The sequence below is a fragment of the Dendrobates tinctorius genome, unplaced genomic scaffold (genome assembly GCF_039654945.1).
Source record: "Dendrobates tinctorius isolate UK_male_01 unplaced genomic scaffold, ASM3965494v1 ptg000111l, whole genome shotgun sequence".
In the NCBI taxonomy this organism is placed as follows: domain Eukaryota; kingdom Metazoa; phylum Chordata; class Amphibia; order Anura; family Dendrobatidae; genus Dendrobates; species Dendrobates tinctorius.
The window spans coordinates 41,672,934-41,692,335 of NW_027361779.1; the positions used below are offsets into that span (position 1 = coordinate 41,672,934).

Here is a 19,402-nt window from a genome sequence, read left to right on the forward strand (position 1 = left end):
GGAGAACTTGCACAATGGGTGGCTCACTAAATACTTATTTTCCCACCTGTATATTAACACACTGACAGTCCAATACATACAAATATACATAGGTTAAGAATTTAAAAAATCATTGGAGGTCTTTCTTAAGTGCAGTTTGGCTGTTGTCTCTTTACAGTAAAATCACAGCTCAAATATCGTTGCATGACTCAAGTCACAAATTCCACAAATGTTTTTGGTCAAGCAACTTGTCCCTGGGCTATTTCCTGGGATATATGTCCACCATCCTGGTATATATGTCTTCCATCCCGGGCCCATCCTGTTTTATATGTCCCCCATCTTGGCATATATGTTCTAAACTCTTCGCCCATCCTGGTATACATATATCCCCCATACTGGTATATGTGCCGACCATCCTGAGCCCATCCTGGTATATATGACTTCCATATTGGTATATATATGTCCCTTAACATGGACCCAACCTGATATATATGTTCCCCATACTGCTAAATATGTGGCCCATCCTGTACCTATTATGGTATGTATATCCTCCGTTCTTCCACTGTACTTTACATCTACTTACTTTGCTCTCGCTCCAACACCACTCGGCGTCCTCTCCTGCAGCCAGCAGCTAAATTCAGCGAGCAGGTGATGGACAGCGCATGACGTTACTGCCATGCACCCCCAATCAAGGACTTGGCGACGTCAGTAACTGACCTCTGGTTGGTCATCAGCTTATATTGCAGCACGGGGACTCAGCCTGCACGTCTCTGTGCTGCAATGCATTTCAGCTCAATGTGCATTTTTGGATGCACTTCCAACTGAATTAGGCACTGTGTCAGCAGGCCCCCCTTCTTCAGAGGCCCAGTCGCGGTCTCATCCTCTGTAACCGCTACCATTATGCCCTGCTAGTATTTTAAAATGTATATTAATTACTTGCATCTTAAAATGTCCTTTTGCTCATAAAGGATTATCTAAACCAATGATTGTAACTAATTTTAAACAGGTGCAAGGAGAACTACAGTACATCTGTACTAGACTTATATCCAGCAGACATCTTTAGGGCCACTTTGTGTTATTTGTGGTGCGGAATATGATGCCTCAGATTTCACCCTACCCAGAGGCATTACTATGGGAGGCAAATAGCCACTAAGTCCCCCCTCCCACCTGGTTAACAGCAGTTTACTATTGCAGAGGCGCATTTTGGTTATAGTGCCTTTAAACACTCCAGTAGCCACCACAGTAAATAAATATGTATTTCTGAAAAAGCAAAAGCATATGCTGCAGTATCATGAATGGTGTTCTCATCCTCTTTAGTGGTAACAAACTGGTTCCCTGCCTTCTGGCTTTCAGTCTTGGGAGCTGTGGGTTTTAGCTTGATTAACAATTCATACCAGCAAAATTGTCGTGCCTTTAACCCGAATTGTACACTCTGCTATGCTGCAAGTAGAGAGGTAACTTTAAACCAGAAATATAGGAGTAATTTATATATCTAATAATAACATACTATAACGGGTTCAAGTGGACAAAGAATACAATTTAACCAATAAAGAAACCACATGAACAAAATAAAAAAATAATAAAAAGATAAAGACAATTGTATGAATAGTACAAATCAATCAACATCCTTTTATTAGAGACACCAAGATGACATACTAAAACCAAAAAGACAATACATATTAGACAGACAGTATAAAATTATATTAAAAAGACAAGGGAAGCAGGCCATCACACACATTTGTTGGTAACATGATCCAAGAGTATATATATCAAATTAAAAACTATATATTTTCCAGAGTTTGCAGTCATAGATACAAAAAAAGAGAAAAAAGACAAAGAGTATATGCCAAGTAAGGTGCAGTGCATTTAAATGTAATTTTTATAGAGTGCTCTTAATTAAAATGCTGGCTGCAAAAAACTCCATATGTATCATATCTGTAGCAATGATCTCCTTATAATGTTGGGTTTTGCAGTTGATGAAATACTGTAAACAGTTGTTTGCTTTACAACAGATGTTTTGGCAAGACAAGTGACTTGTTGCATTCTGGTATCGTAAAACATATTGTGTCTTTAAAATTCTGTAAACCAGTATTAGCCAACTACATAGCCCATTGAGAAATAAATCCATTATTGTGATTATGCAGCTATCCAGCCTCTGTAGTTTTCTATCTTCCTCTGCACAGCTAAACAACCTGAGTGAAGACATGCATTTGGCTTTGGCTCCGATGGCAAAATAGACACTTGGAGCATGGAAGTACTATTGAGGCCTCGCCTCAGGATTGTTGAGGTAGATGACAAAAAAAATGCAAGCATCTAATGGCATAAAGTAGATACAAGCCCAAAAAACCTTTAGTTCTCTGTTCAATATCCAAGTGAGCTTTGTAGCTTTGTGATAGGTAAGGATTCCAAACTACATCACTATCCAGAAAATCTAAAAAGCCTTTTGTCAATTGATGTAGAAAACGCCTTGGAAATAATTTCACACAATCTCCTTTAGAGAGTATATTCCCATCATTCAGGTTTCCATTATTTTGGTAATTTAGCCATATCCTCTTCTTAATGGCACCTACCAAGATTATCTTCATTCCACTTGACTTGACTTGGCATCACTTCTCTGTCAACCTTTGTAGTAGTCCCTTCACTCTGGGCTGCTCTAAATGTTCTCACATGTGTAAGCAGTCTCCAAAAACCGATGACTTTCTTCTATATGTCACCGCCCCCCATAATTTTTAACCCAGTAGTAATATCATACTTTGCGAGAATTGAATCTCTTAGCAACTCTATAGTTAACACGAACCTAAAGCAGGCCATACAGATAAGATAGTTGTCCATCAAATGATCATTTGGCCAACCGCCAGGGCCCTTGCAAGGTTTTTTTGGTGCCCTAGGCAGATGAAGCCAATGGCCCCCTCCTTGATGAACCCTCAGCCCCCAAGAATAGGAATAGGTAACAGGACCCCTAATGAAGCCCCCCCTCACCCTCCGATGGGTCAGGTAACAAGCTCTGAGGACCGTATTCACTAGAATTGTTACCCTTTTCAATAAAAAAATACCAGCAAATGTAAAAAGTGGTATACTTTCGTGGTGAAACTCAACAGAGAGTGCAATTTTAAAGTTATATACCGAATCAGTCTTTATTTGTAGATCATTTGCACAATACCAAGGATAAATATCGATATTCATCCCTGATGTCCTATATTTTATATGTAAGACACAAGGACAACCATGGAATCTAACATAGCTTAACTATAACAGGGGTTATTTGACTTCCATTAAGATGTCCATCATTTGGTGGATATCCTAATGAAAACTAAACAGACTCCATTATAGATAAAAGGATACATATGATGGCTTTTGTGTCCATCATGCAACAAATACAGTTTGCAACAAAACTGATGGACGTTCTGGAGCTGTATCCCTGTACAGATAGTGGTTCTAGTGACATATTCATGTACTGATGGGTGTCTTGTTAAGTATTCATGTACTGATCATGGTTCTGGTGTCAAATTCCTGTACTGATGCTTCTGTTGACATATTCATAGAATCATAGAATGGTAGGGTTGGAAGGGACCTCCTGGGCCATCTGGTCCAAACCCCAGCTCAAAGCTGGATTCACTAAATCATCCCAGACAGATGTCTGTCCAGCCTCTGTGATGGTTATTCCAGTGATGGATGATGCAAGCCCCTCTTTTGATGGCCCCCACAGAAAACCCCTCTTTTGATGGCCCACACAGCCAGCCCCCCATAAAATATCCCTCAAGCCAGCCCCCAGAATAATGTTCCCCCCTACAGCCAGCCTCTTTTTTGATTGCCTTCACATCCATCCCCTATTTTGATGCCCCAAACAGCCAGCCCCTCTTTTAATGGCCACCACAGCCAGCCCCCAGAATAATGTCCCCCATTGCCTGCCCCTTTTGATGAACTCAACAAGTCCCCAGTATAGTGCCCCCCCACAGCCAGCCCCCATTAAAATGTCCCCTCTCAGCCAGCCTCTCTTTTGATGCCCTCCCTTCAGTGGCAAAATTATGTAAAAAAAAATGAAAAAGCTTATACTCTCATAATACAGGCTCCCTATCCAGCATAGCTCTGTCTATTCTTCTACAGCAGTGGATGCTGGATTGTGCAATGTCACTGCATTGCGCCATCCAACATCCATTGTGTGCACCATCTCCAACAGCTCGCAGGATGAAATTATATTGCGTCTTGTTGGAGTTCCCAGCAGATATTACAGTGGGCATATCATTATCCTGAATTTTTTATGGCTACCTCTGTTTCATATAATTTCTTAACTGGGCCTCCTGATGATCCAGCATATGGGGAAACGCATGGAGGCATGAGATACAGAGACTGATATCACGACAGGAGAACAAAATGGATAAGTTTTAATTTATTATCTATAAGGGGTGAGTTTGAAATGCCTTGTAGATTAGCACCTATGTTGTGTAGACTAGAAGGTTTTTATATTATCTTAATATCTAAGGACAGCTAGGACAAGTGACAAGTCCTATATCATTAAGGTGCCAACCTCCGCTGCAAGGCAGGAACAGCCTAGTGGACATTTCATATTGTAATGTCTAGAATTACATTGTGCCTCCTATTTAAATGCCAGCTCAATTTCTATAGACATACCTGTGGCTTCAGGTCACTTTTTAGATTATGCTATTGTGTGTGTATAGTACGTGAGGAATACCACTATTTTGGTTATTCTATTACTTGTATCCTGCATTTTCTCCCAGTTTTCCACTCTGCAAGTTCCATTTCAAGTTCCATTTCTAATCATCTAATTGGAGTTATCGCTGAGCTATTGGGTGCAAGTACTGACCGTGATGTCTTCCATACAGTAGTCATAAACATGAGGTATTCCTTGTCTCCTGTCTCTCACAGTCTGCACATGTACAGAAGTATCAGCAGCATGGATGAGAATATGCAGTGGTAATGTGCAATGTAGCTGTGAGTCCAGCACTGGGTTAAGCAAAAACACCTACTAGAAAGCTGCAGTTCCTTCTCTTTGCCTTTCTCCACAAACTGCTACATGCTCTTCTTTTCTCTCCTTTAGTAAGCTGGTGTAACCTGATCCTTCACTGAGGTAGCAGTGTGTCTTTTCTTGAGTAAGATGATTTTAGCAGTATCAGGCGGGGAGTCTGCGCAGCCTCAGTGACTACCGCTGATGTCACTTAGGCTGCGCTGACTCCCCGCCTGACCTGAGCTGTGCGCCCAAACAGTGGTTTACCTACATATCAGTGTACTCAAGACAAATTGTACAACAACTTGTGGGGTTCAATTTCTCCTGTTACCCTTGGTAAAGTAAAACAAATTGGACCTGAATTAATTTTTTTGTGAAAAAAAGTTAAATGTTCATTTTTTAATCATTCCAAAAATTCCTGTGAAGCACCTGAAGGGTTAATTAACTTCTTGACTGTGGTTTTGAGCACCTTGAGAGGTGCAGTTTTTAGAATGGTGCCACTTTTGAGTATTTTCTATCATATAGACACCTCAAAGTGACTTCAAATGTGATGTGTTCCCTAAAAACAAAATGATGTTGTAAAAATGAGAAATCGCTGGTCAACTTTTTACCCTTAAAACTTCCTAACAATAAAAAAAATTTTGGTTCCAAAATTGTGCTGATGTAAAGTAGACATGTGGGAAATGTTACTTATTAAGTACTTTATGTGACATATCTCTGTGATTTAAGGGCATAAAAATTTAAAGTTGAAATATTGTGAAATTTTCAAAGTTTTCGCCAAATTTCCGTTTTTTTCACAAACTCAAGTCATATCAAAGAAATTTTACGAATAACATGAAGTACAATATGTCACGAGAAAACAATGTCAGAATCACCGGGTTCCAGAGTTATTACCTCATAAAGGGACAGTGGTCAGAATTGTAAAAATTGTCCCGTGCATTAACGTGCAAACCACCCTTGGGGGTTAAGGGGTTAACCAATCTTCACCAAAGTCATTAGCTACTAACTTTATGTTAAGAGACCAATAGAAAAAAAATATACTGCAGACCTCCTTTTTTCTGAATTAAAAGTTTCCCATGCATTTGATCAAGCTCACGGAAACCCCATTTAAATGTACGGGATGCAGATTTCTCACGAGATTTTACATGCGATAAAACGGTGCATAATACAATATTGTGTCTGTCATAGGTTATTTAAATTTGTATTTGGAAGAATCTATAAATCTATAAGAATTCAGCAAATTCTTAGATGGTTACACTCCAACTCATGTCTGTGCTGGGAAAGTTTTCTTATCTTGCTCTTAATGAACAGCAACAATTTTTATCTTGCTCAGGGAAATCCCAGTTGTGGATCTGGGTCACATACTGCAGGCATTTTTTTACATTAGTTATATCTACGTCATGACATGATGTGACATATTTTGGCAGTGAAAACTGATAAATTCTGTAATTTATTCTCTCAACGGTTTAACCCAATTTCTGCATTATACTGAAGTCTAATATTTCATAGAAACAATACTGTTAACAAAAATAAAGTTATAACATATGCGGGTGAAATCAGACTGCATTTGTAGTGTATGTTTAGCTCTAGTTCTGGGAGAGGTCACAGCATGTGCAATACACCATTGGCCTCATTCATCCAACTGGGGCCAAAAGTGTGTCCTTTTGGTGTATGACGGCATATTTGTTTTTACTTTATAGAATAGCATACTTTATGCAAAACTGAGTCAACGAAAGGAAATATCAACAATAGTTCATAAGATCAAGATCCTACTGGACAGATCATATCCTCAATATCAACCATCTGCATCATAGAGCGCAGCTGACAATGGAGTCTCCTTGGAAGAAGAAAGGTGCAGGAATGTGTATAGAATATTGAAGATAGTTACACCCATCCCGATTCACAAAGGCTGTAAAACAAGACTGTCCACGCACAGCTGTACGCAACCTTTTTCCTACTTTACTAAATTAATTTGAGATATTAGTAACCAGTTATAAATGCAACCGTAATTTCACAAAAATACAGACTCCAAACAATCAATTGTAAACAAGGAGAACATGAGTCATAGTGTATTTCAAAATATATAAGTATTTTATTTTGGGTAAATATACCACATAAAATAATTTAATATAGAGGCAGGAAGAAACAATAGACTACCCACATGTATTGGGACTAGATTAATCCACCCACAAGGGTTATATAAATAACAAAAGTGAGATGTTGCTATATACTAGACCAAGCAAAAAACTGTCCAAACTATTGATGTGTAAAAGGTTAATTACCCATATTTATAAGATCTCCTGTCCACAGCGTGACAGCAGACCCGACGCGCGTTTCGCGAGTATGACTCTCGCTTGCTCACACTGTGGACAGGAGCTCTTATCAATATGGGTAATTAGCCTTTTACATATCAATAGCTGGCCCAATTTTTTGCTTGGTCTAGTATAGAAGATATAGCAACGTCTCACTTTTGTTATTTATATAACCCTTGTGGGTGGATTAATCTAATCCCAATTCATGTGGGTAGTCTATGGTTTCTCCCTGCCTCTTTGTAACAATTATTGTGAGAATTGCTTCTTACATATATTAAGCATTCTGTGCAATTATTTTATGTGGTATATTTACCCAAAATAAAATACTTATATGTTTTGAGATACATTATGACTCATGTTCTCCTTGTTAACAATTTACTAAATAATTGCAATCATTTTAGAAATAAATAGCACAATATCTCTATACATGATGGAATGTTTCCCAGGATCTAAAAGATAAGCACATCTGCTTTGTATATCACCAATCTCTGCAGTCGTGGCATATATTTTCTCATTGCCTGGTCAGATCCTGATTTAGGTTTAAAATGTATTAATTTTATTAGGCTATGTGCACACGTTGCGGAATTGCCACAGAAATTTCCGCGGGAATTCCTGAATTCAATTCCACGGGAAATATGCAAGAAAACTGCATTTTAATTCCCGCCTATTTCCAGCAGAAAAACTAACGATTTGCAAGCGTAATTAGCTTGCAGAATGCTAGCGTTTTTTCCAAGCAATCTGTAGCATCGCTTGGAAAACTGATTGATAGGTTGGTCACACTCGTCAAACATAGTGTTTGACGAGTGTGACCAACTTTTTACTATTGAGGCTGCCTATGCGGCATCAGTAGTAAAAAGATCTAATGTTAAAAATAATTAAAAATCGTGTTTTTCTCACCTTCCAACGTCCCGCACAGCGTTCCCGATCATCGCGGTGCTCCCGGCAGGTCCCGTTCCCAGTGATGCATTGTGACAATGACCTTTGATGACGTCGTGAGACCGCGACGTCATCAAAGGTCATTGTCGCAATGCATCACTGTGAACGGCACCTGCCGGGAGCATCGCTGAGGCCTGATGACGCGGCGAGCGACATCGGAAGGTGAGAATATGATGATTTTTTAATTTTAATTCTATTTTTTATAGGGATATGGTACCCAGAGCCTGGAGGAGAATCTCCTCTCCCCCAGACCGTGGGTACCATCCGCAGATGTTCTGCTTACTTTTCGCATGGTGGGCACAGCCTCATGCGGAAAGTAAGCAGAACAATGCATTCCTATGTGTGCGGATTTTCCCGCGATTCCGCACAAAGAATGAGAATGCTGAATATTTTTCCGCGATGCAATTCCGCTGCAGAAAAATCCGCAGCATTAACACAGCATGTGTGGAATGCCATAGGATTGCATGGGATGCTTGTTTTTGCAGCAAAATCGCGCGTTTAAAATTGATGAGAAAACGCAAAAAAAACCTCTACGTGTAAACACAACTTTAGTGCTATAAAATAAAACACATTTCAAAAAATGAACACACTGCCCTAAACATTAGTACCAAGAAGGAAAAGTTTCGGAATTATGGAAATCACAGGATCAATAGACATGTTAATGACATGTAATTGATGAAAAATGAAAACAACATTTTTAAAACATCTTAATATATTTTACTTCAAGTCTGAGCGACATGCCCAGAAGTACATGCACTTACATGCCTTTGCATGTTATCAAAGAGGTTAATAATGGTTGTATGAGAAATGTTCTACCATGCTGAATGCACTCGGACACACAAATCATCATGATCTGTTTCTGGCTGCTCCCTTTGCAATAGCCGACCAATGACGTCCCAGATGTGCTGAATAGGAGACAAGCCCGGAGACCCTGCAGGCAATGGAAGTACATTTGTCTTTGCAGTCTTATCAACATACAACCTGCCATTGTCAAGTTGAAAAATGGCTCTTGGAATACTATTTCCACCCCTTCTCAATCAGTCAAGATGTTACAACTAGCTATCATTGAGTTTTTGGGGTCCTACAGGTCAAACTAATAATAATTATAATGGCTAGTGCAGAAGTTGCAGTCTGTTGGTCTGTAAAGCAGCTAGAGAGTGGCAGACTCCGATATACACATGCAGTGCAGGTAGACAGTGGGGTATACCACACTACACATACAGTGCCTTGAAAAAGTATTCATACCCTTGAACTTTTCCACATTTGTTTATGTTAAACACACAAACTTAAATGCATTTTATTAGGATTTAATGTGATATACCAACACTAAGTAACTGTCACGACTGCAGCCGCAGACGTGACCCAGCAGGTGCCTCCACGCCGATGGCGAGGGGCGGGCATCCCCCGGGGACACAATATGGACCCTCTATACCACAGAGGGGGACCCGGGCCTACCCGAACTAGAGAAGGGCAGCGACCGGGATACTGTGGCAGCTGAGCATGTGGACAAAGAGGACGTAGGACATGATGACACCGCACAACTTCAGGTATAAATAAAGTAAAGTTTACTTAATGTAAAGTCACAGTACATAGACAAAACCAGGACACACGAGGTCATCAGGACATCAGGACATCAGGACACACGAGGACATCAGGACATCAGGACACACGAGGTCATCAGGACATCAGGACACACGAGGTCATCAGGATACACGAGGTCATCCAGAAGCAGGCAGGACATCAGGGTCACCCACAGGACATCAGAGTCACTGGCAGACATCAGACGGGAGTCGTTTGGTTCCGGACATCCAACACGACCTACAGGCACCACTGCAGTCATCCAGCTCCAGGCTCCAGGCAGCGGTCATCAGGTTCCAGACTGCGGTCGTCAGGCTCAGGGCATCGGACCTAGGAAGGAACTCAAGCGTGATGGTGCTAACACCGCAGGATTGCTGGGCCTGCATGGAGCTAGCACCGCATGGTAGTCAGAGCACAGCATAGTAGATGCTCAGCAGGAACACCGGTTACAAGAGTCTCAGAGTCACTGGGTGCAGGGCTCCAAGCACAGAGGGATTCCAGGAACACAACATAGCAGACAGTTCAGACATGGTCAGGTACGGGATCGGTACAGGATCAAGGATTCAAGAATGGATACACTGCCTCTAGGCCAAGGCGAATTTAGACAGGGTCAGGTACAGGATCAGGGATTCAGGCCCGGATATACCGCCTCCGGGGCAGGGCGAAGGAACAGGACAAAGCAGGAATCAAGGCAGGCAATTAGGTACTATAACCGAGACAGACAAGGTCCACAGACACCAGACACACATGGCAAAGTCCAGGAGCTTTGTGAGTTGTGAGTAGCTCTGGCCCCACCCATAGGGCAGGGTCAGTTTATAAAGGAGCTGCCCCTCAGCAATTGGCTGGGGACAGCATTTCAAGTACACACACTAACCCTGATAAAAGCAGGGAAGGTGCGGCTGCGGACGCCCTAAGCACACACAGAAACCACTGCAGCACAATCAGTGCAGGAACTGCAGCTTAGAGCACCTGGCCATGGCTGCCAGCCTAGACGCACGTGGAAAGTCATGCACCAGCTGCAAATGACCTCACAACCCGCGGACAGCTTCCACAGCGGCGACCAGGGACCGCACATGTGAATGGTCAAGCAGCAGAGCAAAGACCTAACACCACATGTGCAGCTGCGCAGCAGAGCAGGGAACTGAGCAGGCTCCATACAGGTAAAAGCCAGCAGTATCCCAGCTCAATTAGGGGGAAAGGAGTAAGGGGTTAAAGCAAAAAACGTTGTCACGCCGACAACCAAATACAAACAGAACGGCGTGACAGTAACAAGCATTTGTTAGGTGTAAAGGAAATGATACATGGTTTTGTAAATATTTAAAGAACGTAAATCTGAAAATTGTGAAGTGCATTTGTATTCAGCCTACTGTCTCATGTGTGAGGCAGTGAGGGGGATCATATGTGAGGATTGATATGAGTCCCCCGGGATGCGGACAGAGTCTTATTAAACCCACTGGAGCACCTTGTGTTCACAGCAGAACGCCTGTGAATCACAAGGCAAAGTAAAAGAGTGAAATGGGTACAAGTAGTTGACCCAGTCAGATTTTTAGGAAAACCCTTCAAGGGCTTTTATTTTCAGAGGTATTTTCAGGTTTGGTAGTGGGGCGAATCCCTCTCTCCACACTAGGTTTTGGAAGTGGATCTATATACCGTATATACTCGAATATAAGCCGAGATTTTCAGCCCAAAAAATTGGGCTGAAAGTCCCCCTCTCGTCTTATATTCGAGTCATATACAAAGGGGGTCGGAGGAGGGGGGCGGGGGTGTCAGGTCATACTTACCCGTCCTGACGCTGTGTCTTGAGCCCCCAGCTTCTCCCCGTGCTCTCTCTTCCTGCCTTCAGCGGTCACGTGGTGCCGCTCATTAAAACTCATGAATATGCGCATATTCATGAGTTTTAATGAGCAGCACCACGTGACCGCTGAAGGCAGGAAGAGAGAGCATGGGGAGAAGCTGGGGGCTCAAGACACAGCGTCAGGACGGGTAAGTATAGCGATACTCACCTGTCCTGGGTCCATGGTGCTTGCTGCTGTCTGTCATCGGTCAGTGACTTCAGACAGCAGAGGGCGCGGTGACGTGGTTAGTGCGCGCTGCGCCCCCTGCAGTCTGAACGTCACTGACTGATGACGTGGCAGATAGCGGTGAGCAGCCATGGACGCAGGACAGGTGAGTATCTGACACCCAGCGACGGAGAGGTGAGTATGTCATTTTTTTTATTTTTACATGCAGCAGCAGCATGGGGGCAGCATATGGGGGAATAATCTATGGAGCTTCTTCTGGGCTCAGCATATGGGGGAACAATCTATGGAGCTTTTTATGGGGTCAGCATATTGGGGAATAATCTGGAGCTTCTTCTGGGGTCAGCATATGGGGGAACAATCTATGGAGCTTCTTATGGGGTCAGCATATGGGGGAATAATCTGGAGCTTCTTCTGGGGTCAGCATATGGGGGAACAATCTATGGAGCTTCTTATGGGGGCAGCATATGGGGGAATAATCTATGGAGCTTCTTCTGGGGTCAGCATATGGGGGAACAATCTATGGAGCTTCTTATGGGGTCAGCATATGGGGGAATAATCTGGAGCTTTTTCTGGGGTCAGCATATGAGGGAACAATCTATGGAGCTTCTTCTGGGGTCAGCATATGGGGGAATAATCTATGGAGCTTCTTCTGGGGACACCATATGGGGGAATAATCTATTGAGCATTTCCCACCCTAGGCTTATACTCGAGTCAATAAGTTTTCCCAGTTTTTTGTGGCAAAATTAGGGGGGTCGGCTTATACTCGGGTCGGCTTATACTCGAGTATATATGGTACGCTATATAATACACCATTGTGAATACATACCTGTACTTTGTATCTCCCCCACCTCATTGTAGATTGTAAGCTCTCACGAGCAGGGTCGTCTTATTTTGCTTTAATTGTTGCATTGTTAACATTGCTACTTTTGACTTGTGTTTTGAAACTGTTAAACTGTAAAGCGCTGCGGAATTTGTTGGCACTATATAAATAAAGATTATTATTATATACACAATTCCATTTAAATCTGCCAGTTTTGCCTTGGGTGTGTCAGTTTAGAGTTTGCAAGCTGCAGAGCAGGTGGCTCTGTGCAACCCAAGTCTGTGTGAAGCTAACACAGAGCCAGGGAACTCAAGGCGGCTGATGCACCAAGAGACACGGCGGTGCCTTTGCCCACGGCAAGTAATTTTGAACACACTGTATTTGTGGAAACCAAGCTGCAATCCCAAGGATATCACTCCTGTTATGTGAGTTTGAGAATAAATACACTGTTTATGTTGAACTTTCTGTAGTCTCTGCCTTTCTGTAACACTGCACCAACCCCACTGCACTGCAACTGATACTTTTTAGGGCCACGTTTCACTAAAATTATTGCTGCAATTGTTTTGGTTTATGTCTCTACCAGCTTTCCACTTCTAGAAGCTTGCCTATTCTTCTTTGCAACCTAGCTCTAGCTCTGTGAGATTGGATTGCATTTGTCTATGACCAGCAATATTCAAGTCTTACCACAAATTCTCATTGGGTTTTAGGTCTGGACTTTGACTGGGTCATTCACACACATGCATATGCTTTGATATGACATAAATAATTCTATTGTAGCTCTGGCAGTCTATTTAGAGTCAATGACCTAGTGGAAGGTGAACCTATTTCCCAGTCTCAAGTCTCTTGCATTCTCTAATAGGTTTTATTCCAGATTGGCCCTTTATTTAGCTCTATCCATCTTCCCATCATCTATGACCAGCTTCCCTCTCCCTTCTGTTGAATTGCATCTCCACAGCATGATGTTGACACCACCATGCTTGACAGTGGGTATGATGTTTTCAGGGTGATGCACAGTGTTAGTTTTCCACAACACATAGCGATTTGTATATAGCCCAAACATTCCACTTTGGTCTCATTAGGGCAAAACAACTTCTTCCACATGCCATGTAGGGAGCTCAGTTATCATCTGGAAGAAGGTGCTCTGGTCAGATGAGACCAAACTAGAACTTTTGGGGCTAACTACAAAATGCCGTGTATGGCAGAAAACTAACACTGCACATCACTTTGAAAACACCATCCCTACCATCAAGACATGTTGGTGGCAGCATCTGGCTGTGAGGATGCAGGGACAGGGAAAATGGTCAGAGTTGATGGAAAAAAAGATGGAGCTAAATACAGGACAATCCTGGAGAAAAGTCTGTTAAAGGCTACAAAAGACTACAGAATGGGGCATCAGTTCTCCTTCCTGCAGCACACTGAACCCAAACATAGTGCTGGAGGGGGAAGGAGGGCGAAAGCAGAACGTCCATCTGGGAATTATAAAAAACTATTCAAATCCATTTAAACGAGCAATGTCAAAGGAAAACATTAAAACTGAAGCATTTGTCCTACCTCCTTTGAGAGACTGTACAAGAATAGTTCAACAAGAGGTTTAATATTTAGAATTTACAATATTCTGCAGGCTCCAGGCACAGATTTCCTAACAAGACACTCTTATATGCTCAAATGGGAGGAATATCTGGGTAAAACACTGACCGTCGTAGAATGGAGAAATATTTGGGCCAAGACAGCATCTTGTATTTCATACAAAGAAAATCAGTACCAAACCCTTCATCTTTGGTACCATACGCCTTAATCTTTACATAAAATGGACCCATCTATTCCTTCCCTTTGCTGGCGTTGCGTCCTGTCTAAAGATTCTATAGTTCACATTTTTTGGGACTGGGCGATAGTCCAACTCCTCATTAAGCAAGTTTTTGGACTGGATCTCCCTTTAACTCCTCAGCTCTTTCTATTAAATATTTTCCCTGAATCCATACCCAAGAGATCCATTAGATTTCTTTTACATATTTTAATAGCAGTACAGTGTTTGATTGCCTACCATTAGAAGCAAACCTCTCCACCTTCCCAACTAGATCTATATTCTTTCATCAAAGATATCAGGAGTTTTGAATCCAGGCAGCCCTTAATGACAATACTATAGAGAGATTTAACCTTTTTGGTCTCCTTGGGATTCCTTTTGGTCCATGTTAAAAATATGACCTCTATGAGATGACTATAACTAGGTCATAACATTCCACATCATTTCCCCCCCCCCTTTCGTTTTGTCTGAGTCTGTGTGTTTGTTTGTAAAATTTTACTCTTTATCTACTTGAAAATGTTTACCTATTACTATAGTATAAGATGTTAATCTATAAATGATGGTGACAAATCTAAAATGCCTAATTACATATTTTTTCTTTTCCTGTAAAATTTGAAAAATTTACAATAAAAATTACAATTTAAAAACTGATGCATTTGTGGCAAAAACACCCTTAAACACCACAAGGAGTTAATCACAGGAATCAACCAATGCAGAACCAAAACAGACTACCATATTAAAAACAACACCAAATGTCTTATGTACAAAGAATATTATTAACTAACTAATAAATAAAAATTAAATAATTTTTAAAATTTATACCATGGGGATATTTGTTGTTTAAAATGAGAATTCAAAAAGCATCATGTGTGGTCAGGTGTTTATGCAAACTCCCTCCCCTTTAGGGCCATTTAACATATTCAATATCATGGAATTTTAAATGTGTAGTATCACTATTGTGCACTTTTACAAAGTGTTTCACCGCTGCGGAAGAAGATTCATTTTTACTACTGGATTTAGACATGTGTTCTTCAATATGTCTTTTCAGTTTCCTAATAGTGCAGCCCACATATCGTATGTGGTACATGCTGCATTCAATACAGCACCCAACATTATGTGAATTACAATTAATAAAACCATCTATTGCTTGATTTGTAAAATTGAAAAACTGTTTTTCATTGTATGCAAAAATGCAAACATTGCAAACATTCCCCACACTTTTATAAAAGTCCTTCTAAAGAAGCCAGGTGGATTTGATAGTATGCTCCTGAAACAAACTAGGGGACAGTATATTTCCTATGGAATGCCGTCTTCTGGCTCATATCGGCAGCCATTACTGAGTATTTTTAAGGATGTCATCTTGACAGGTTCTCTTTAAGTTTTGAGGCGTAGCATAAACTTAAAAAATTTACAGGGTATTAATAATTTTTTAAGTCACTGTATAGGTAAAGGTGATGATCCAGTGCAGTAGTGCTAATTTATATAGAATGGAGACTTTCTGCCACCTAACTGTGACTGCAGGTTGAGAGGGCTTCGATTTTATCTCTCTTCAGCTTCTATAGTCTATGGTGGTGAGTGTGGGTACATGACAAGGGCAACATGATGCAGAGCAAAGGATGTGCATGGTGAAGGCTTCAACTATTCATTAAACCTTTGAGGATTGTGCTATACAATTAATACACTCCAATAATGTATAATTTAGTGTAGAATTATCATTATAATTTTGTTTTTATATACAGGAGATAATTTTGTCATTAAACTACAATTTCTAGAGTGCCTCTCCTGAAATACAAAGGACATGCTGTTACTTTAGATTCTCAACAAATGCAAAGTGTGAAGAAATCAGATTATATCTTAATTACCCAGACGACTATGCTTAGCAAACCAAGAAGAATGGACTTTTTATCCATATGTTGGCTTTTGGACTTAAGTGTTGATTTCTGGTTGGTCAAGAACACTGACTTTTGTTGGTGTAAACCTGGAATATTGACTTGTAAGCTGATATTTGATATAGCATAGTGTGCTCTCATCCTTGATGAATAGTGAGGTCTACTGATAGTAACAAATGGAAATGGAGGCACAGATGGTGAAGTGAACAATTGTTAAATGAAATTTTCATGGAACCACAGGACCACTGTCCAGGGGGGCTCAGAAGGGGGTGTGACTAAGCAAATCCCAGACACCCGTAGCAAGACCCCTCAAATAGGGCTAAGTTGGAATGCCCAAGGGATGCAAGGTGCTACCTCCAGTTAGACTCCGTACAAGTGGAAGCTATCCCAAAGGGACAGGCAAGCTGGCAGGAACTGCAGGCAGCGTGGCACTTGATAGAAGGCAGATGGCAGGAGCATATAACACCCAGCAGCTGGCAGGTACTGGTGCAGGAGGTACTGGTGTACTCCGAAGAGATGTGGTGAGACTCGGCAGGCACTCTGAGTAGACAAATCGGAGTTAGAAAGATGCTTGCGGATTACTGGCACGCTGATACAGGAACTTAGGAGTAGCAACAGGAAACACTTGCTGCTCAGGCACCTTCCTAAGGGCAGAGGTGCCTGGAATAGTGCGAGATACTCACCAATTCATTAAGACATAATTCAGGGAATGGTGTGCTGTCTCTTTAAGAGACCGGGAGCGCGCACGCACCCTTAGAACTGTACAAAACAAAAAAACCCTGCTATAATTAAATAAGTAAAAAGCAAAAGTGCATTTAAATCATACAGAGTTCTTAGTAATACTGTATTTGATCAAACATAGCATAAAAGCCGTCCCACCATCGACAAGGTGACTCTGTGGTCGGGGCGGTCCTACACTGTCTAGTATTAATAACCATATCATGTGTCAAAGTTGACATCTGTGTGAATAAGGGCAGACAAGGACCGGGTCCCAACCACTAGGACACCAGTCAGGGGAAGCCTTTAAATACAATTTCCAGCTCAGGAGAGGGAGGCCACACCCCAGCTTGCACAGAATGCAAAAATACAAAGAAAAACACAAAAACTGAGCTTGGTTTGAGTTGGTACACATGCAGCATATAAATGCATGTTCACATGGCCAAAAAGCATACAAAACCTACAAAAGACAAAATGGAAAAACCCTGCTATAATTAAATAATTAAAAAGCAAAATTATTTAATTATAGCAGGGTTTTTTCATTTTGTCTTTTATGCTATGTTTGATCAAATACAGTATTACTAAGAACTCTGTATGATTGAAATGCACTTTTGCTTTTTACTTATTTAATTATAGCAGGGTTTTTTCATTTTGTCTTTTGTAGGTTTTGTATGCTTTTTGGCCATGTGAACATGCATTTATGTGCTGCATGTGTACCAGCTTAAGCCAGGCTCAATTTTTGTGTTTTTTCTTTGTATTTTTGCATTCTGTGCAAGCTGGGGTGTGGCCTCCCTCTCCTGAGCGGGAAATTGTATTTAAAGACTTCCCCTGACTGGTGAAAAGTGGTTGGGACCCGGTCCTTGTCTGCCCTTATTCACACAGACGTCAACTTTGACACATGATAAGGTTATTAATACTAGACAGTGTAGGACCGCCCCGACCACAGAGTCACCTTGTCGATGGTGGGACGGCTTTTATGCTATGTTTGATCAAATACAGTATTACTAAGAACTCTGTATGATTTAAATGCACTTATGCTTTTTACTTATTTAATTATAGCAGGGTTTTTTCATTTTGTCTTTTGTAGCTTTTGTATGCTTTTTGGCCATGTGAACATGCATTTATGTGCTGCATGTGTACCAGCTCAAGCCAGGCTCAATTTTTGTGTTTTTACCCTTAGAACTGTGCCTGGAGACCTGCAAGCAGCACGCTGGGACTAGGAAGCCGCAGCAGAAGAAGACAGAGCAGAACATGGGGCAGAGGCCTCTGGGGGACGGCGCTGGGAAGTGGACCAGGAGGTAAACTGAGGCTACACTAATAGGCTAATTATACATTGTCTAGCCCAGATAGTTTGTTGATTTTTAAAAGAGAGGAGGAAAATCTATGCAAATAGATTACATAATCAAACAAGGCAACTTGGTCATAGCCATTCTTCTCCTTATCTGTGAGGGTGGACTGAAGGACACTGAGTAAATGTAAAAATAGATTACATGCCTCTGTATAAAGAGACTCCGAGGCAGGCTGGAAGAGAATGACATAGCTGGACATTCTGCAAAACATCCAAGAAACCAGAGACAGGACAGCAGCCATTTTACTTCATGGCTCCATTAGAAGCAACATGGATCTATGATGCCACAGGAATAACCTAGGGGTTTTTGGCTCCAGTTGGAAGGATACAGATCTGCTCCATTGACGATCGCTGAACCATGGATACATTTGGAGAAAGTCAGAAAAGGGACCCGCTGGTTGATTGGCTCCATGGAGATGTTCGGAGAAGCCAGGTGGTGACTCTTGTGTCAACTGGCTTTGGACCAATAGACTCAATAGACTGTCATATTCCTATGCTTATCATTACCTTCTCTCTGTGTGTGTGTACCACAGGTGGGGTAGCCCACCCTGGAAGCTCCGACGTAGCATCTGCCATTATCCCAGTGGGTCCGCGGAAGGGTGAGACTCTGTAATGTGCACCATTTTGGGGAATTTTGCTGGGACTGTGTTATCTGCCTGTTTTGTGGTTCAATAAACATTGCCACATTGTTTTACCCTCACCCTGTGTTGTCTGATTAGCATTATTCCCACATTAAAGGGAGAGCAGGCGTTCAGATGGACGATCCCTGGTCCATGCGATGCAGCTAGCGGACTTGGACGCCCACTGACCCACCTTTTCCCCATAGTTGGATAATCGATATGACTTTATGTCACACTCTAATAGAAAAGAGTGGCAAAGTCCCATAACTTCCATGAAAGTGTGATCACTATTTAAGCAATAAAATGATTGATGTCTATGTGTGCAATAGATAAAGTGAGCTGGGAAAAAAGAGAGTAGGTATTTAGTCTGGTCTAGATGTAAATTAAGTTAGGGGTCTGTTATATAAGCTACATCCTT

General features: G+C 41.5%; 1 long non-coding RNA gene across 1 annotated transcript in view; it reads left to right on the plus strand.

The window, feature by feature from the left end:
• LOC141100952 (uncharacterized) overlaps positions 1 to 19,054 on the plus strand; it is a 39,280-nt gene extending 20,226 nt beyond the window's left edge. Inside the window, exon 3 of the long non-coding RNA XR_012234830.1 lies at positions 18,197 to 19,054. This is a non-coding gene — a long non-coding RNA (uncharacterized lncRNA). The remainder of the gene's footprint in view (positions 1 to 18,196) is intronic.
• Positions 19,055 to 19,402: the final 348 nt, after the last annotated feature.